General features: G+C 37.4%; 1 non-coding gene and 1 pseudogene across 50 annotated transcripts in view; one reads left to right on the top strand and one right to left on the bottom strand.

The window, feature by feature from the left end:
* Window positions 1-22,034, top strand: part of LOC101970862 (DNA repair protein RAD51 homolog 1-like) — a 23,677-nt pseudogene extending 1,643 nt beyond the window's left edge.
* Window positions 1-22,192, bottom strand: part of LOC101960618 (uncharacterized) — a 401,529-nt gene that overhangs the window by 304,359 nt on the left and 74,978 nt on the right. The gene's annotated exons all lie outside the window — the stretch shown is intronic.

Consider the following 22,192-nt stretch of genomic DNA (forward strand, 5'->3'; position numbering starts at 1 on the left):
GTTAAGGGTTCTCATCATAGCTGGAGTGTTCTGGAGGCTGCTAAGAGCAAAGCATGAAGGGTGGTGGCTCTCAGCAAACAGTATGGCTCTTGTCAAATGACAGGGATTTCAGATGATGAATGGTGTGGATCTCAGGAGTCAGCATAGTTTTCAGCTGACAGTGCAGAGCTTGGCAACTGATCTTTATCTCTGCAGCTAATGTGGGTCTCAGAAGCTGTCACTGATCTTATTGGACAGCATGGCTCCTAATAGCTGGCAAACATCCCAGAAGATAGCACACTTCTCAGCAGGCAGAACGGATCTTAACAGCTAGTACATCTCTCAACAATCAGTGTGACTCTGAGTTGACAGCAAACCATGGCATTCAGCTAATGGCAAGGATCCCCAGAGGCTAGGGTGGCTTTCAGCAAACGGCATGAACCATAACAGCTGGTAACACTACTAGAACCCAGTTTGGCTCAGTAGGATTGAGAGAAAGTGCACAATTCGGAAATTTCTCCATGAGTGAGAATGGAAAGAAAGGGAAGCTATACCATCATTCTCTCATCAGAGTGTACTGACCTAGGATAAAGGAGCAGGCAACTGTCCCCTAAAATAATTTTGTGGGGTTGACAAAAGACATAGAAACCTGAGACTTCTCCAACAGAAGAGATGGAGAAGTGTGAAGCATGAACACCTATAGCAAAATTTTGAGAGATACCCAGAAATGCTAACAAGGCTGACTGAGGGTGATTTTCCCTGCCAAAGAAAATCTGCAAAAATTGGAAGGAGTGGTTGCTTCTACCAAAGGGTAAATACCAATGCAAAGCTAAAAGAAACAAAAAACAATTAGGAAATAAGGAGGCTGAGGCAGGAGGATAGCAAGTTTGAAGCGAGCATTGGAAACTTAGTGAGACCCTATCTCAAAACTAAAAATATAAAGCGGGCTGATGATAGTAGACCACATTTCTAGCAAGCATGAGATCCTAGGTTCAATCCCTAGTACCACAAAATCATCATCATCATCATCATCGAAATAAGACACTATCAAATGCACAAAATAAGTCTTCAGTAACTGATCTTCAAGATATGAAGGTAAATAATTGCCTGGAGAAGAATTCAAAATAATCATCTAAAAGAAGCTAATTGAGGTAAAAGAGAACATAGAGAAATGAAATCTTTTTAAAAAACAATACATGAATAAAATGAAAAGTTTAATAAAAGTATAGAAACCTAAAAGGAATCAGAAAGCTGGGCATGGTGGCACATGCCTATAATCCCAGCTGTTTGGGAGGCTGAGGGAGGAGATTGCAAGTTAGCTGGGGCAAGACCCTGCCTTAAAATCAAAAACTATAATGGCTGGAGATGTAACTCAGTAGTAAAACACCCCTGGGTTCAATTCCCAGTGGGGTCGAAGGAGGAAGAATCAAACAAATATTCTTGAAATGACGTATATTTTAATTAAACTGAAAAATTCAATATAAAGCTTCCAGTAAAATTATCCAGTCAGAGGAGCAAGAAGAAGCAAAAAGACAGGAGTGAACAAACCCTAAGGAGTTTATGGAATATCAAGCAAAACAATATAGGCAGTATAGTTGTCCTGGAACCACCAAAAAAAAAAAAAAAAGACAAAGAATTTTGAGGACAGTGAGAGAAAAGCAACTCATTACTTACAAAGGAGCAAGCATGAGAGTTTTACTCAGCAGACATCTGGAAACCTCAAGGGGATGGGATGACATACACAAAGCTTTAAAAGAAAAAATTATAAAACAAGAACACTATATCTGGAAAATATAAAAGAGAGCTGTGCTCAGTGGCATACACCTGTAATCCAGTGGCTCTGGAGGCTGAGAAGGGAGGATTGTGAGTTCAAAGCCAGCCTCAGCAATGGCGAGGCACTCAGCAACACAGTGAGGCCCTGTCTATAAATAAAATATAAAATGTGGCTCAGTGGTAGAGTGCCCCACAGTTCAATCCCGGGAACACACCTCCATGCCCCGGCAATTTTAAATAAATAAATAAAGATATCAGTGACCATGGCAACTGACAAACACCACATCTGTGGTTCATGAAAGTCTGGATGGTGGCTGCTTGTGAATCTTCTTGTTTTTGTTTGTTTCTTTGTTTAGTACTGGGGATTAAATTTACGACCTGAATAAATTGCTGAGGCTAGCTTTGAACTCACCATCTTCCTGCCTCAGCCTCCCAATCCGCTGGGATTATAGGTGTGCACCACTATGCCTGCTCAACCTACTTGTTTTTAAGAAGCCCAGGGAGGGCTGGAGATGTGGCTCAAGTGGTAGGGTGCTCGCGTGGCATGCACGGAGCGCTGGGATGGATCCTCAGCAGCACATAAAAATAAAAAAATAAAGATGTTGTGTCCAACGAAAACTAAAAAATAAATATTAAAAAAATTCTCTCTCTCTCTCTCTTAAAAAAAAAGAAGCAGCAGCAGCCCAGGGAATGGAGCCAGTCCAATGTGCCTTCCTAGGTGTCCAAGTGATAGGGTTTATGGCATTAGTGGACAGATTCATCCTGAAATGCAAGTTGAACACGACAAACTGGCCCATATCTTGACTGAATACATTAATGAAATCAGGAAGCATGTGCTCATTTTTGGAGGGATGTCCTCAAAATCATGGGGAATGTGGCCCTCGCACTCTAGACTATGGATGTAACCAACTGAATGACATGTTATCTTGTGGCAAATTATAATCTGGATACATTTGGGATTTACCATATCAGAGAAGGCCAGGACCTGCAGTAAAAGATAAGTAGTAGCTCTTAAGAGTGATCCAAGCGGGCTGGGGATGTGGCTCAAGCGGTAGCGCGCTCGCCTGGCATGCGTGCGGCCCGGGTTCGATCCTCAGCACCACGTACAAACAAAGATGTTGTATCCGCCAAATACTAAAAAATAAATATTAAAATTAAAAAAAAAAGAGTGATTCAAGCAGAGCACAGTGGCATATGTCTGTAATCCCAATGGATTGAGAGGCTGAGGCAGGGGAGGATCACAAATTCAAAGCTAGCCTCAGCAACTTAACAAGGCCACAAACAGCTCAGTGAGACTCTGTCTCTTAAAAAAAAAAAAAAAAATGAGCCAGGGATGTGGATCTGTGGTTAAGTGCCCCTAAGTTATTATATTCCCAGTACCAAAAAAAAAAAAAAAAAGAGAGAGAAAGAATGATCCAACTACGAAAATATATAGGGGGTGGAGATAGAGCTCAGTGGTAGAGCACTTGCCTAGAATTCATAAAGCCCTGGGTTAAATCCCCAACACCACACACACACACACACACAGAGCGCAACAAAAGATAAAAGGCAAACTGAGGAAATAGTTGCAACTCATATAGACAAAGAGTAAATTTCTCTAACATAGAATACATAGAAATAAAATGATATATCAAGAACTATGTAATGTTTTGAAAAACCAACAATAAAAAAAAATTTTTAAATTAAAAAAATTAAAAAAAAGAATACATAGAAATAAAGAAAAGACCAACATTGTAAGAGAGGAATGGGAAAAAGACAAAAATAAATGGTGCATAGACAAAGAAATACGTGTATTTCATTTTAACATGTAAAAAGAAGGTTAACTTCAGAGGTTTTCAGATGGTAGAATAGAGAAGGTCGCTTTCCTGGCTGCTCTGTGGAGTGAAACCAAGAAAGCAAATAGACAGCTTCTCAACGAGTTAGGTGAACAAAAAAGTGGGGGGACTTTACTAGAATTTCAAACTGGACATTCAAAGCAGGTCGGAGACTCAGGAGGTTAGATATAATAAAATAAGGAAGAAATCCCCAGCAGCAGTCACTGCCGAAACCAGGCCAGAAGCACCGTCCAGAGTGGTCCCTCCGTGAGAATAGAGGAAGGATAGGGAATTAAAGGAACTTGCATTTTAGGGAGGCCCGAGATGTGTCTGGGTACAGAGCATTTAGAGATCAAGGACATTGCCCCACAAACCTGAAAGATGCACTGCAAAAAATCTGCTATCTCTCCAGTTGGGTACGGTGTCACAAACCTGTAGTCCCAAAGAACTAGAAAGCTATGATAGGAGGATCATAAGTTTGAGGCCAGCCTGGGTAACATAGCAAGACACTGTCTCAAAAATAAATAAATAAACACAGAGATAATTAAGTAAATAAATAAATAATAAGGGCTGGGGCTGTAGCTGAGTGGTAAAGCACCCCTTGGTTCAGTCTCCACTACTGAGGGAGGGAAGGAGGGAGGGAAGAAGGAAAGAAGGAAGGTAGGAAACAAAGAAAGAGGGAAGTAGGGGAAAAGAAAAGAAAACACATTGAGATACTCTTTTTTGCAAACTTCAGATGTTGGACAACAGCAACATTGTTGGTGAGGTTGTCAAGAATAAGACTTCTCATGCGAAAGAGAAAAATGATATTTCTATGGAGGGTAATTTGGTAATCTTCATCCAGACTACAAATGCATTTATTCTTTTTTTTTTTTTGGTACAGGGATTGAACGCAGGGGGCTTTACCACTGAGCTACATCTTTCTATTTTCTTATTTTCAGACAAGGTCTCACTAAGTTGCCTTGAACTTGCTCAGCCTCTCAAGTCACTGGGATTACAGGCATGTCCCACCACAGTCAACTAATGCATTTATTCTTTAATCAACCAATTCTACTGTTGGATACTTATCCTACAGGTATACTTATGCATGTTGAACATGTCATATGTGCAAAATTATTGATTGCAGTATGATTTCTATTGATAGACTAGATTATAGAGTTTGTTTAAATAAACAAAATATGTTTACTCAAAAAAATTTTTTTTAAATGGGAGATAGACTTTCCCAGATAAACAAACACTGAAGGAGTTTCATCACAATTTGATGTACCTCACAATAAATGTTAAAGTGAGTTTTTCAAGCTGAAACAAATATGAAAGCATAACAAAGTATAAATCACAGTATATAAAGGTGAATATATGGAATACTATAATACTATAATGATAATGTGCAAATAACTATTAATTTTAATATAAAAGATAAAAGGCAAAAATATTAAGAATAACTGAAATGATAAAATGTTGTAATGGATAAACAATAAAAAAAGATACAAATTGTGACATAAGTAATATACAGAATGGGAAAGAAGTTAATACATAAGACACACAAAAAAGAATGGAATTAAAGCATATCACTATAAAAAAATTTAACAAAACACAACTGAAGACAGCAAGAGATAAAGAGGAACACACTATTAGACAAAAAGAAATAAACAAAATTACTATAGTTTTATATTAAGTCTTTCAATATCAATACTCACACTAAATATAAACAAACTAAACTCCCCAATCAAAAACGTAGAGCAGCTGGATGGATTTTTAAGAAAATATCCAAGTATATGCTACAGCCAAGAGACTAATTATATATTTAAGGACACATCTAAGCTAAAGGTGAAGGGATGGGAAAATATACTTGATATAAAAGGTAAACAAAAGAGAGTAGAGGTGGCTAAACCTATATCAGACAGAATAGATATTGAGGCAAAACTATCAAAGAAGGTAATTATGTAATGATAAAAGGATCAAATCATTTTCATAGTGATCAAATCATCAGATATAACACTTATAAATATAATATGCAACTGACAAGAGTACCTAAATATATAAAGCAAATATCACAAGTGAAGAAAGAAATACTAAGAGAATTCAAAACACTACTTTCAACAATGGGTATTCAGGCAGAAAATCAGTAAGGAAACAGTGGACTGAGCAACAGCATAGGCCAAATGAATCTAATATACATAGAACTTTTTACCCAATACCAGAATACACATTTGCTGAAGCACTTGAGGAAAATTCTATAGGATAGATCACATACTAGGCCACAGTCACAACAAATTTAAGAAGTCTGAATTAATATAAAGTATCATTTCTGACCTTAATGTTACGAAACTAGAAAGCAATAACAGGAAGAATTTTGGAAAACTTACAAATATATGGAAATTAAGCAACACATTCTTGAAAAATAAAAATGGGTCAAAAAAGAAATCATAAGGGGGGGCTGGGGATGTGGCTCAAGCGGTAGCGCGCTCGCCCGGCATGCATGCGGCCCGGGTTCGATCCTCAGCACCACATACCAACAAAGATGTTGTGTCCGCTGAGAACTAAAAAATAAATATTAAAAATTCTCTCTCTCTCTCTCTCTCTCTCTCTCCTCTCTCTCTCTCTCCTCTCTCTCTCTCCTCTCTCACTCTCTCTTTAAAAAAAAAAAAGAAAGAAATCAAAAGGGAAATAAGAAACTATTTTGGGTTGGGGACATAGCTCAGTTAGTAGAGTGCTTGCCTCAAATGCACAAGGGTTAGGATTAGGGTTAGGATCAATCCCGAGCACCTTAAAAAAAAAATGTCTGGAGACAAATGAAAAGGTACACACCATACAAAGGGGGCTGAAGTTGAGGCTCAGTGGTAGAGTGCTTGCCTAGCATGTGTGAGACACAGAGTGACTTAGCACCACATATAAATAAATAAATGAATAAATAAATGAAGGTCCATCAACAACTAATAAAAATATTTTATAAAAAATACCACACAAAAACTTATCAGATGCAGCAAAAGAAATTCTAAGGGGGAATTTAATAGTAACAAACACCTACATCAAAAAAGATCTTAAATAAACAACTTAATGTTATACTGCAAGAAACTAGTAAAAGAAGGGCAAATTAAAACAAAAAAAAATTGGGGAGGAAATAATAAAGGTCAGAGCAGAAATAAATCAAAGACACTAAAAAATATATTTAAAAAATCAGTGAAATCCACAGTAGCTTAACAGTTTTACAATCCTTGAAGATTCTTACCTAGGAAGATTCCAAATTCTCTATATAATTCAACATCTGTTATTTTCTGTTTTAGCCATCATGATGAGTTATATCCCACTGTGGTTTGGGTTTCCATTTCCCTAATAATACTGTTAAGCATCTTTTAATATATTCATGGACCAACTGTACCTTCTCAAGAGAAAAGTGTATTCAAATACACACTTTCATTGAACTGTGTTTTTGAAATGAAACTTTAGGAGTTTCTCATCAATATAACTGTTATCCACTGTCCCCCAAAGCCATCAGAGGCACAGAAAAGGGAACACCAGGAATGGATCCACATGCAGGAGAATCCTAGAGGTTCCCTCACTGTCATCAGTTGGATTACAGGCATAGCTTCAACAACAAATTTCAAGTGTGAAAACTTAAAAAGACTTTTTTTCTTATTTGTTTATTGTTTTAGTACCAGGGATTGAACCAGGGGGTGCTTAACCACTGGCCTACATCCTCAGTCCACTTATAAGTTTTTTAAAATTTTGAGACAGGATCTAAATTGCTGAAGGACTTGCTAAAATGCTGAAGCTGTCTTTCAACTTGCAAGCCTCCTACCTTAGCCTCCCAAGCTGCTGAGGGATTACAGGTATACACCACCACATCTGGAAAAATTAAAAGACTTCTTAGAATTTACAGTCCCTAGGGAGTACATAACATGCCCAAAAGCCACACACGCATGCGCGCGTGCACACACGTCAGGGAGAATAGGAAAAGGAAGATCAAGAAAGAATGTAGAGAAAAGGGACCCATGGATTAATGCCTTTATTGAGTTTAGGGCATTATCCAAACAAATCTGCTTGGCAATTTTAATTGGTAGGTTTGAAGTAAGCAGTCACTGTATCTAGGAGGTTATGCTGTGACAGAAGCATTTATAGAAGTTCACAGGTTAATGTCTAAATGTCCTGTTAAAAGGAAGTGATGGAGAATGAAGAGATGCCCCTAAACACTGCTGCAGGCATGTGGATGGGTTGTAGAAACTGAAAACTGTACCAAGAATGATGGAGCCCTGATGCTACAAGGAGTAATTAAACTTATGTTTAAAAAATGGATGCTGGGGCTAGGGTTGTGACTCAGTGGTAGACCACTTGCCTTGAACGTGTGAGGCACTGGGTTCAATCCTCAGCACCACATAAAGTAAAGGTATTATGTCCATCTACAACTAAAAAGAATATTTTAAAAAATTTTTTTAAATGAATGTTAATTCAAAATAAAAGTTATAAGTACTCATCACATGCTGTATTTTTATTAAGTTACATGAATTTTTAAAATATGTGCTAGATAGCAAGGGGTTATTTCAATGGCAGAGCTTTTGCCTGGCACATGCTAGCCTAAAGTTTCATTTCATATATATGAGGTGCTGGGTTCAAATCCTATTAACCTAAGTACCTACCTTTAGATATCAATGTAGGGGGCTGGGGATGTGGCTCAAGCGGTAGCGCGCTCGCCTGGCATGCGTGCGGCCTGGGTTCGATCCTCAGCACCACAAACAAAAATGTTGTGTCTGATGAAAACTAAAAAATAAATATTAAAAAAATTCTCTCTCTCTCATAAAAAAAAAAAGATATCAATGTAGGTAATTATATCTTTATAATATTTTCTCCTGCTACATGAGGTGACACATAGCTGTAATCCCAGAGGCTTAGGAGCCAGGAGGATCTCAAGTTCAAAGCCAGCCTAAGCAAAAAAAAAAAAAAAAAAAAAAAGAGAGAGAGATGCTAAGCAACTCAGTGAGAGCCTGTCTCTAAATAAAATACAAAATAGGTCTGGGGATGTGCCTCAATGGTTGAGTGCCCTGCGTTCAATCCCCAGTACCAAAATATATATATTTCTCCTATTAAATGAGGGTCTTTTTAATTTCCTGATGGTACCTATCATACACAAAAGTTCTTAGTTTTAAAAATTACCTATGTTGTGGGTGGAATTGTGTATCCTCAAAATTCAAATGCTAAAATAATAACACCCAGCTCTTTACAATAAGAGTATATTTGAAGGAAGACCTTTAATGAGGTGATTAAAATAAAAAATGAGGGCATTAGGGAGAGCCCTAATCCAATCTGCATGGTGTCCTGAGAAGAGGAGGAAAGGTGGACAGAGAAATTTCAGGAACACATTCTCCTGGCAGAGAAAAGACCATGTAAAGAGGAAGTAAAAAGCAGGCAATCTGTAAGACAAGGAGAGGAGCTTTAGAAGAAACCCATCTTTCCAAAACATTAATCTTGGACTTTCAGATTCCAGAACTGTACAAAACAAAAAACAAAAACAAAAAACAAGCTTCCTTTTCTTTGTGCCACCTAGACTGATAATTTGTTACAACATACCTAGCAAACTAGCACAAACAAGACATCTTTATTTCTTTCTGTCTTTTACTACCTATGCGTTTGGTGTCATATTTACCAACTGTGGACTAATGCCAAGGTCATGCATATTTATTTTTTTTTTAAAGAGAGAGAATTTTTAAATATTTATTTTTCGGTTTTCAGTGGACACAACATCTTTATTTTATTTTTATGTGGTGCTGAGGATCGAACCCAGCGCCCCTGCATGCCAGGTGAGCGTGTTACTTCTTGAGCCACATCCCCAGCCCCTCATGCATATTTATATCTACTTCCTTCCCAGAGTTTTATAGATTTATGTTGTATATTAGGCCTTTGCTCTCTTTTTGAGCTAATTTCTGTAAATGGTGTGACAAAGAGGTCTGAATTCATTCTTTGGCCTTTACCTCTCTTTTTAAGCAGCATTATTTGTTGAAAAGAATACTTCTGGACCCTCAATTCTATTACAATGATCTCATTGTCTATGTCAACACCGCCTTCTTTTGATTACTCTTCATGAGAGTGAGACTTCCAACTTCTTTTCAAAATTGTTTTAGGCATTCAGGATACCATGCATTTCCATATGAACTTTAAAATCACCTTTTCCATTTCTGAAAAAAAATATGCTGTTTGATATTGATAAGAAAGGCAATAGTAGTATTATTACTATTATTATTTTGCAATACTGGGGATTGAACCCAGGGGTACTTTACCAGCGAGTTATCCCTAGTCCTTTTTTTTTGGTACTGGCGATTGAATTCAGGGGCACGTGGCCACTGAACCACATTCCCAGCCTTATTTTTGTATTTTATTTAGAGACAGGGTCTCACCGAGTTGCTTAGTGCCTTGACCTTGCTGAGGCTGGCTTTGAACTCACAATCCTCCTTTCTCAGGCTTCCAAACCACTGGGATTACAGGCATTCTCCACTGCACCTGGCTTACCATTTGTATTCTTTTTTTTTTTTTAAGAGAGAGTGAGAGAGGAGAGAGAGAGAGAGAGAGAGAGAGAGAGAGAGAGAGAGAGAGAGAGAGAGAGAGAGAGAGAACTTTTAATATTTATTTTTTAGTTCTCGGCGGACACAGCATCTTTGTTGGTATGTGGTGCTGAGGATCGAACCCGGGCCGCACAATTGCCAGGCGAGCGCACTACCGCTTGAGCCACATCCCAGCCCACCATTTGTATTCTTGATGATTTCCATTCTAACTGGATAATAAAATACAAAATTGGACTTGGGATGTTGAGTACCCCTGAGTTCAATCCCTGATACCAAAACAAAAAACAAACAAACAAAAATCCTGTCTCTAAATAAAATATAAAAAAGGGCTGGGAACGTGGCTCAGTGGTTACCAAAAACAAAACAAAAATTACAAGGTCCTTAAGAAATTTTTATACAACCATCTCAGAGACACAGAAAGGTGAAGTTACTAGCCTGTGGCCACTGTTTTCAATTAGCATGCATTCAGTAAACACTTACTCAGGGGCCTCTATTTATTGTAGAGGCTTGCTAGAGAGACTGGAGACAGAAAAGTGAACAAAAGAAACAAAAATTGGGCTGGGACTGTGGCTCAGCCGACCCAGGTTTGATTCTTAGCACCACATAAAAATAAAACCACTGTGTTGTGTCCATCTACAAAAAAAAAAAAAGATTCTCTCTCTCTCTCTCTCCTTTAAAAAAGGAGAGAAATAAAGAAAAAAAAGAGAAAAAAGAAAGAAAAGTAACAAAAATTCCTGCCCTCAAGTTTATATTCTAGTGGAAGGAAAATAGGGGGGAAAAAAGTAAAATATCTAAATCACCTGATATATGTAAGTGCTGTGAAGAAACATAAAGGAGGAAAGGGAAGAGGAATTATTAAAGGGAGGAGTGATCTGAGAAGGCCCAAGAGATCAGAAGACATTGAGCTGAGGTATACAGCAGGTAAGGGACAGGTCCCATGGGCCAGGGTGAAGAGGGTCAGACAATAGGAATTGCAAAGTTGTGAGACACCTTTGCCTTGTTTAGAAACAACAAGGAGGCCAAAGAGGCCAGAACATATTGAGCAGAGGGAGGAATAGGAGATGATGTCCCTGGTTGAAGAGGGTGCAGGGAAGAACTTGCAGAACTAAAAAGAAGTCAGCTTCTGAGTAGCAGAGTGAGCTAATGAAACTAACTCATGTGGAGCATAGACAGTCCTAGGAAAAGGACAAAACCAGAGACCATTTAGGAGGTGATAGTACTAATCCTGAAGATAGGTGACATTGTTTGGGACCAGGGTGCTAGATATGGAGCTTGTGAGAAGGGATCAAATTTGGTTTCCTGGTGCTTATGCGCTCATTTTGACACACCTTATTGCTGAATCATTGTTAAAGAAACCACTTTCAAGGAATATTTTGATTTCCCAGACATGATTAATAATTAGAGTTATAATTATTACTTACACAACTGGGGCACAGCTCACAATCACTATACCAAGAAAACTACTAATTATAATAGGCCACATTGGCCCATCAGAAGGAAGGACATTTTAATGGCCTCAGCTTGTTGATTCAGTTAGCCACTGGATGACTAACTGAAGCTTAGTTAACCTGTGGCTAATGGAAGCTGTTAATTCATTAGTAGCAGATCTAGAATTGAAGCTCCAGTCAGCCCTCACACTCCAAAGTACCACCTCAAAAAGTGTTTTTCTACATACATATATTTACAAATAATAGCTTGTGGTAATGAACTTCATTCGTAAAAATGAGCATAATTTCGAAGCAGATTGCCCGACAACAAGGTCTTCAAATATGCATTTCATGGAACATTAATATTCCAAAGATATTAATATGTATTTCTGAATATTAAGGAAATAAACAGCTTGCCTCTGGTGGAGATTTAGAATGTACACGGGTATAGTGAAGAACCTGAGAAGTTGCACAATAATAAAATGTGTTTAACTTGAGCTGGAGCTGTAAATCAATGTACAGCATTTGCCTAGCATGTACAGGGCCCTGGGTTTGATCCCCATTACTGCAAAGAAAAAAAATATCTGTCCAACATAACCGAGCATAGTGACAGAAACTGCTATAATGACAGAATGCTTTAAAAACTGAGAGACAGTGGTGCTCAAGACACACAGTTTGGGAAATGCCAAATGGATGTCTTGTAAGATTTAGCTCTACACCAGTTCCCCAGAGGCAATGTAAGGCATTCCTGGGAATTACATGCCCAGGGCAGCAAAAGTAAGGGAAGAAACAAACAAACAAACAAACAAAAAAAAAAAACAGGGGAAGACTGGTTGCCAATATGAAGAGATACTGCACCTAAGCTGGTCGCTGATCCATAAACTACAATCAATACAGCCAATTATGCAGCCACATAGGATGTTGGTAAATGGGCAGGTTAGAAAACTGTGCTTTGGAACAAAAAAATTATATGCTGACTCCATCTTTGATCTCTCAATGGGAAGCATACCTTCCATGGGTAGACTCCCAAATCAGGATTGTCATCTGGCTTCTTCAAGCAACTGCTGGTAAAGCAAAATCCCACACCCAGTAGCCAGTAGCCAGGAGCTTCAGATGCATATGGCAGTAGGTGGAGCCAGAACTGCCAAGGCTACACGCTAGATCAGGTCTGGGAAGTAGCACTGCAGAGGTTGTCCCTATAGCAGTTGTGTTATGGTTTGAATATGAAGTTTCAGCTAAAAGATCCCATTAATGCAGGAATATTCAGAAGTAAAATAGGGGGCTGGGGATGTGGCTCAAGCGGTAGCGCGCTTGCCTGGCATGCGTGCGGCCCGGGTTCGATCCTCAGCACCACATACCAACAAACATGTTGTGTCCACCGAGAACTAAAAAATAAATATTAAAAATTCTCTCTCCCTCTCTCTCTCTCTCTCTCTCTCTCTCTCTTAAAAAAAAAAAGAAATAAAATAATTGCATTATGAGAGCTGTCACTGAATCAGTTCCTCTTAGTTTGAATGGACTAACTACACAAGTTCCCCAGGGTAGTAACTGTCAGCAAGTGGGGAGTGGCTGTTCAAGGTGGGCAATTGGAGGCATGCCCTGGAAGGGTGCAACCACTCCACACACTTCTGGACATAATCATAAATCAAGTAGCTTTCCTCCACTGGTCCTTCACCCATGGTGTGCAGCCTCGTCTTGGTCCCAGAGGCAATGGAACTCTGAAATTTTAAGCCCCAAATAAATGCTCCTGTTGGGTATTCTGGTCAAAGTGATGCAAAAGCAGAAAAAAACCAAAGTGTTATTGAGGCCAGAGTCTGACACCCCAGGGAGGAGACTGCCAGCTGTGTTAGTGCCTGTGGCAGGACCAGTGAGGGTTACCCATGAACAAGCAATCAAGTGTTGAGATACAGATATAACCAAAAGAGAGGACACCCACATATCCAGGAAATGTAAAAGGGGAGAGGTACAAGGGATAAAATGTACTTAGAATAGAGATGAAGGGACAGAGCATACCTAGGGAAGGGATGGAGGACAGGTGAAAGGGGACAAAAATGTACCTAGGAAGGAAAGTGGGACTGAGATGCTCTGAGATGATTTACAATGATCATTTTAAACTGGGTTGTTTCCTAGGGGGAAAAAATGTTTTGTATATAAATAAGCAATTTTCCAGAAAAAAACCCATTACCTATACAGGAACAGATTGAAGATTTTATCATGAGAAAGGATTTAACGTGCCGCAGACTGGGGCTGGGGTTGTGGCTCAGCAGTAAAGTGCTCACCTTGCATGTGTGAGACCCTGGGTTTGATCTTCGTCACCACATAAAAATAAATAAGTGAAATTAAAAATTATATATATATATACATATATATATTATATATATAAAATAAAAAAATAAAGTGCCTCAGACTGAGGCCAAAAAATTTGTTAGCCCAGGGAAAGTATGAAGCATGATACCAGTCACCTAGGTTATTCTGACTCAGCACTGCATATTCGGCAACCTCTTTGATGCCATAAAGATAATAAAAAAGCCTTTCCCACTTATTGAAGTTTCTTCCTGAATCTATAACAGAAGTAAGCAATGACAATTCAATCACCTGTGCTATTCTTGTTGATCAATGTAATTGTTTAACAACTCCCTTCTTATTCTATTTTTAACCTATAAAACCAGACCCAGATCAGGATGCCATTTTGGAGCACTAAATCTGGGCAACTAAAATACATATTTCCCAGAAGGCCATCCTCATTTTGGTTTGAATAAAATTCCTTGTTCTCACATTTGGTGTGCCTCCCTGAAAAAAAGTGTTAAGGACTCCATATTTCCCTTTACCTGACCCATGTATTTTTTCTCTGACCTTTGTATTCTTCTATAATACATTCACATAACACTTCTGACACTGAAATGGGTAGGTTTTCCCACCATAGCAAACAATTCTCCAACTCTATGGACACAAACTGAGTGTCCTACAAGTCAGATCTGACACTGCCTGGAGTTAGCACAGACCCCACAAGTTAAGGCCTCAGCCCCAATAATATTTCCCTCGATTTATACACCACTCACAAATAGTGGGTCCCCAAGTACCACACTTGTCTGATGTTGCAACAAATTGAGGGTTCCCACAACCCTCTCATGGGTTTGGTAATCGGCTAGGATTCACAAGACTGAAGAAAACACTTCACGTAGGTTTACTACTTTATTATAAAGGGTATCTCATAACAGATACAGAAATAAACAGCCAAATGAAGAGATACATAGGGTAAACTTCAGAAGGGTCCCAAGCACAGGAGCTTCTGTCCTTGTCTAAGTGGGGTACACCATCTTCCTGGCACATCAATGTTTTTTGCCATCAAAGCTCTCTGAATTCCATCATTAGGGATCTTTATGGTAGCATCGTCTTGACATCATGGATTACTAACTCAATCTCCAGCTCCTCTCCACTTCTTGGAGCCGGGTGGAGTGTGGGGGAGGTGAGAGAACAGCTAAAAGTTGGAAGGAAGCATCTATTTATGCATTTGTCTTTGTGATCAAATCCTATTCTAAAGCTGTTCAGGAGTCCACCAAGAATCATTTCATTAGAAGCTCAAAAGATGTCCTATTACCAGGAAATTTGCGGGGATTTGAGAGCTTTGTATCAGGAAACAAAAGATGCATGAACTAGCATTCAGAGCATAACGGTTTTAGGAGCCTCAAACAAGGACCTGAGAAGATAAATATAGATTTATTTATTTTAGGTGAGCTGGTCTCTATGGACATATGGGAAAGTACAATAATCAAACAGATAAGCCACCTCCAAATCCACTTGGAGGAAGTCTACCTTCAGACTGAAATGCTTTGAATGGAATTTAGATAGTAATGTTCAATTCCAAAGGGTCTGGGTATACTGACTTTATCTTCTTAAACTTTTTCTTCCAACATCACATCTATACCAATTTGATTGGGGTCTGTAGCATTGTCCACTAAGTACAAAACTAGACATGAGCAATTTTTTAGTTTCATACTATGCATAGTATAGAGGCTTATATAGCAGTTAGATAAATATTTGCCTAAAGGGAATGATTTTGAAAATACATGTGGTTTATGAAAAAAATAGTTTTATTTGTACAAAAAAAAACAGGACTGAAAAATGAAAAGGACTAGAAAATGAAAAGCTAAAGAAACATAAAAAAAATTATAGGACGGTATACCCTAGTGTCATTCAGTTACAAAGTTGACAAAGGACTCAGGTTATCACATAAAGGATGAGTCCTCCCCCTCCATCCTGAGAGCTTTCAGCAATCTCACAAAATAGTCAGGTAATAAGAAACCTCTTGTCAGCTTTCAAAGTCGTGAATTCCTTTACATTAGCTCCTTCTATAAAATAATGATCTTAAGTATTCCTTGTTTTTCATTAATCAATTTGAGAATTTTTCAGAATTCAGTTTTTTGTTTGATGTGTAATCATAGTAAATACCATGTTGATTTCTTTATTAATATCATTGATTTGACAATAAGTTAGTCAAATGGGATTTCATGTAAGGCAGGAATACCATCGAACTCATCAGTAGAATTTCTTCAACAGTGTTCTTTAGGGAGCTTCTTTATGGGTGCAGATTGCTCAATTTTGGTTCTTTAGAGTCAAGATCAGATCCTTTAACCCCTTAGTGTATTGCTGCTTTGTTCTTGATTATTCCTATTCAAATTTAGAATTTCATTTACTATAATGCAAACGTACCATTGCTTGCTGGTTACCAGCTGCAGGTACTTTAGTGTAGAAAGGAATCCTGGAATGCCAGGAAATGAAAATCAAAGTTTTTTTTCTCCTACTTTGGTTCCAGGTATTGAACCCAGCATCCATTGAGCCACATCCCCAGCACTTTTTTTAATTTTATTTAGAGACAGGGTCTCGCTAAGTTGCTTAGGGTCTCTAAATGCTGAGATAGTCTTTGAACTTGCAATCCTCCTGCCTCAGCCTCATGCACTGGGATTACAGGCATGCGACACCATTCCCAGCTGTTTTGTTTATGTTTTTTTTTTCCTTTTATTAGTGGATTACACTTGTACATAATAGTGAGGATCATTTTGACACATTCATAAATGCATGTATTCTTCTTCATTTTAACCCCCAGTACTACTTCTTTTCCTCTTTTCCTCCCTCTTCCTGATGCCCTTGCTCTACTTGGTTGTTCATTCTTCCTACTTAATTAAATAATTTTTATTTGGTGTGTTAGTTACATATAAAGTTTAAATATATTATGGTATATTCATACAGACACCTAGTATAATTTGTTCAACTTCATTCTTCAATTCATGCACAACCCAATTTGATCCTGCTTCTGATCTAATGATCTCCCTTCTGTTTTCCTAAAATCCCTTTTTTTTTTTTTTTTTTTTAAGGTGCTGGGGATTGAACCCAGGGCCTTGAGCATGTGAGGCAGGAACTCTACGAACTGAGTTATATCCCCAGCCCAAGATCCATCTCCTTTTTAATTTCTTTTTTCTCTCTAGCTTCCACATATGAGAAAGACTTTCTGGGTCTGGTTTATTTCACTCAGCATGATGTTCTCCAGTTTCCTCCATTTACCAGCAAATAACAAAATTCCATTCATCTTTATGACCAAGTAACACTCCATTATGTTTATATACTACATTTTCTTTATCCATTTGTCTGTTGATGGGCATCTAGTTTGAATCCATAATTTGGCTATTTTAGGGACTATTATTAATCATTCTGTAAACAATCAGTAGAATTCATAGTTGAACTCATTCCCTTCTGGGCTTTCCTTCATTGGAAGGTTTTTGATTACTGACTCAATTATTTTCCTTATTACAGGTATATTAAAAATTTTTTTATCTTTTCTGTTTAAACTAGCTTTGGTACTTTGTGTCTTCCTTGGGATTATTTCTCTTTACCTAGCTTATCTAATCGGTTGGCACAAGATTGTTCATATGATCCTCACATAATAGTTTTTAATTCTGTACAGTGGATAGCAATATCTCTTGATCTTAGTCATCTTTCTTGGACACTTAGCTTAAAATTTTGTCAATTTTACTGATGATTTCAAAGAGTCAACATTCGTTTTCATTGATTATGTTTTTCTCTTTATTATATCCTTCTTTGTGCTTGCTTTTTCTCTATTTTTTTTCCTTTCCCCAATACTACAGATGGAAACAGGGGGTACTTTACCACTAAGCTACACCACTGGCACCAACTTTTTTTTTCAAAACAGGGTCTTGCTAAGTTGCCCAATAACATCTTTTTCCTTCAGCCTCCTGAGGATTACAAGTGTGTATCACCACACTAGGCTTTTTTCTAATTTCTTTTTTTAAAAAATGTTTTATTTTTCAGTTTTCGGTGGACACAACATCTTTATTTTTATGTGATGCTGAGGATCGAACCCAGTGCCCCGAGCATGCCAGGCGTTAACGCTTGAGCCACATCCCCAGCCCCTTTTTCTAGTTTCTTAAGGCTTTTCAGTATATTTGAATTTGGGGAGTATGCTAACGCCATCTATTTTTTCTCAAGATTGTTTTACTATTTGGAGTCCCTTAGATTCCAGGTGAAATTTAGGATAGATGAATGGATTGATGGATGAATTTGTTTGTTTGTTTGTTTACAGTACTAGTGATAAAACCTGGGGCCTTACACATGCTAGGAAAGTGATACAACTTCAAGCTACACCCTGAGCTTAGGATAGATCTATTTTTACCAAAATAAAACTGAGATTTTGATGGGAATTACACTAAATCTGTAGAAAACATTGGGTAGAATGGAGATCTTATCAATATAAAGTTTTTCAATCCATAAACATGCAATATCATTTCTTTTGGGGATGTTTTCTTTCTTTCAGTTTCTTTCATTTGTAATTTTCAGTATACAAGTCTTTCATCTCCTCGGTTAAATCCTAAGTATTTTATTCTTTTGATGCTATTGTAAATATGTTTTCTTAACTTCCTTTTCAGATGGTTTAATGTCCTGCAACATTTGTAGGGTCATTCATTAGGTGTAACATCTTAAAATTTTTGTTATTTATTTATTTTTGGTGCCAGGGATTGAACCCACAGTTGTTTAACCACTGAGCCATATATACAGCAAACATTCTACCACTGAGCTATACTGTTGACTTCTGTATATGGTTTCTCAGTAACTGAAAGGAACTTTTGAACTTAGTTCAATTTGTCTATGAATTTCTATAAATTAATGCCATGTACATGTAGATGGACAGAATACCTTGATGTGTTTATTTTTATGTGGTACTAAGGCTTGAACCCAGTGCCTCACACATGTGAGGCAAGTGCTCTGCCAGTGAGCTACAGCCCCAGCCTGTCTTTTGAGGCTATTTTTAAAACTGCACATAATATTATGCCAACATTTTCATGAAAAAGGCATCCCATTACCTTTGCAGGATCCTATTGGTTAGAATAGGATATTCTAATAGAAGAAATATTCAAATAGAAGAAATTACATGCTATGTAAATACCAGGAGGTAAGGATCATAAGGACTTTCTTTTAAATCTCCCCTGAGTCTTTCTGCCACAGTTAAGTGCTTTCTAGATTAATATGTGGCCTAGAACACATCAGCTGTATTTATACACATCGTAGCTATACTACCATCTTTTGTCTTTATATATGTATATCGAGATTTTATAAATTAAACTATTATTTATTGTAATGTAACATACAAAAAAATATATAAATCAGGAGTGTGAAGGTTTGTAAATTATAACCAAGCGAACCAATAATAACTACTATTTCAAGAATCAGGGGGCTGGGGATATAGCTCAGTTGGTAGAGTGCTTGCCTAGCATACCAGAGGCCCTGGGTTTAATCACCAACACCACACACACACAGAAAAAGGCCAAGAATCAGAATATCATCAGCATTCTAGAAGCTGCCTTTTATCATAATGTTTGTGGTATTCCTCCATGGATATTTTTTATGTACATTTTAGTTATTTACAGTCTGAGATTATTATAATACTGTTAAAATGAATATACATATCTAATAGTGTACATATGCACATACTTTTCATATAGTTTTCATATGGTGTTTCACTCAGTGAAATTTGTGGGTCATAAGGTATGCTTTTGAAACCATCACAATGCGTGCTTATTAAGCTATAATAACATACATCAATCCACATATTTACCACTCTCTTTATTTTCCAGTCCTTATTTTTCAGATTAACAGTATGGATAAAAAGCAAGAACCACTGATGTGATTTCCACAGGAAACCTCTTTATATATTACTTATAAATATGCAAACACTAATCAATTAAAAACTGTTATGGCTATATTGATATCAGAAAAACAAATGTCAACATGAGGATATTAGCAAGGAGGAGGACATGAAAAAATGATTAGATTGTCAAGAAGACAACAACGAAACCATTCTAAATAAAACAAACATTGATAGAACTAAAGAGACAAAGTTTCAGTTATACTTGGATATAACAGTTTCAGTAATTCACAGAATGAGTTGAAAAAAAATCATTCCATACAAGACATGAACACCAATCATCAATCGTATTCACCTAAAAGACATCTATACCATACTTTCCCCCAAAAAAACAAGAGAATACAAACTGCTTTAAAATAGACATGGAACATTCAAGAAAATAAACAAACTTGTGAATCACAAATAAAACAATACTAAAGCTAAAGGAATTGAACTAATTTAAAGTATGTTCTCTGGCCATAACATAATTCAATTGGAAATCAATAGCAGAAAGACACACAGAAAGTCTACAAACAATTAGAAATTAAACAATACATTACTAAGACATGTATTGGATAAATATCAAATTTTTTAAGGAAATTAGAAAATATTTTGAACTGAATGAAAATGAAAAGATGAGATATAAAATTGTGATAGCTGAAGCACTGCTTAAAAATTTTACAATAAATAGCGATGTTAACAAATGAGAAAATTCTCTAAATAAAAACCTAGGATTATACCTTAACTTTTGTTTGTTTTAATATTTTTAGCTGCAGATGGACATAATATCTTTATTTATTCATTTATTTTTTATGTGGTGCTGAGGATGAAACCCAGTGCCTCACATGTGAGTCAAGAGCTCGACCATTGAGCCCCAGCCCCAGTCCCAGTCCCGTACCTTAAAAGCTTTAAAAAAGGGCTGGGGCTATGGCTCAGTAGAGTGCTTGCCTTGCATATTTGAGGCACTGCATTCAATACTCAGCACTACATAAAAATAAATAAAGATATTACGTTCATTTACAACTAAAAAATATTAAAAAAAACAACTTTTAAAAAGATGCTTTGAAAAGGAAGTTAAGCACCAAAAACAAGCAGAATAAATAAAATTTAAAGACGATATAACCTCAGTTGGGTTTGCAGGAGCTTTAAGCAGAGGGTGTCTGAAGAACAGGAAGTAAAGTCATAGCTATTCAGATGCAGCCTGAAGCAAATGCATATACTTCAGTGGAAGAAGAAAGCTTCAGCCCACAATCTATTTCACAGTAGAGGAATGGAGAATAATGATGTGAAAAAATCAGAAGAAACTGGATTCCACACTGCAAAGGCAATCTTCTCTCCACCAAAGGGCTAATAAAGATAATTGCTGAGGCAGCTAAATTAGTTCAAGTGAGTTTCAGCAATGCAAACGAATTCTACCAAAGGCAGTCAGAAATCAAATATATTACAACTGGCTCCAAAGTGTTTGAAAGACAACTTCCTTGTAGAATTGAGACAGGATCACAGAGATGTTTGGAGTATAGTAAACTGGGAAAACCAGAGCTGTCATACACTAACTGTTAATTTGCCAGCTTCTCATTGACTTGTGCAGAGGGGAAGGAAGTCCATATACATTGACACAGAGGGCACCTGTAATCCTCAACACTACATAAAAAATAAAGAGAGATATGGCCTTTATGGCAGTCATGTTCTGGACAACATAGCTTATTCTTGAGTATTCAACACAGACCATCAAAATAAGCATCTTTTTTTGTATTTGTTTTGCACAACTGAGGACTAACCATGCCTTGTGCACGATAGGTAACTGCTCTACCACTAAGTTACAACTGCAGCCCCAGTTTCTTTATAAAGCATCAAGCATGAAGGTGGAGTCCAGGTATGTAACTGTGTATTATAGATAGTATATATACTCTCTGTAGAACAGACTACTTGGGTTAAGGAGAGCTCTCCACCAAACAGGTGGTCAGATTTCCGCAGATGCTTCTACAACTTGCTGATAAGTTTGGTATAGTAATGGTAATCACAAACCAGGTGGAAAGAAAATCCTGTTTGCTGCAGATCCCAAAAAGCCAACTGAAGTAAATATTGCTCATGCATCAATAACAAGACTGTATCTGAGGAAAAGAAGAAGGGATTGCAGAAGTTCTTGAAGCTGAAACTGTTTGCAATCCATGTGGATATGATGAAGAGATTCCAAAGACTGAATCACTGTTCACTTTCTTGTGATAAATTTTAACTACTGCAGCCCAATGGAGAGGACTATTCTATGGGGTTCTTCACAGGCCTCTTCCTATTGTGATTGTCAGGAAAAGGCTCCCAGGAAAGCAGCTATTATATTAGCTTTTCTTGTGGTGTGAACAGGAGACAGATCAGTATTTACAAACTGATCTGAAATGTTCACTGCTTCTGGAATGTATTATCACTATGTGATTTCTCTGACTTTTGGAGGAGAGATAA

The sequence above is a fragment of the Ictidomys tridecemlineatus genome, chromosome X (assembly GCF_052094955.1).
Source record: "Ictidomys tridecemlineatus isolate mIctTri1 chromosome X, mIctTri1.hap1, whole genome shotgun sequence".
NCBI lineage: Eukaryota > Metazoa > Chordata > Mammalia > Rodentia > Sciuridae > Ictidomys > Ictidomys tridecemlineatus.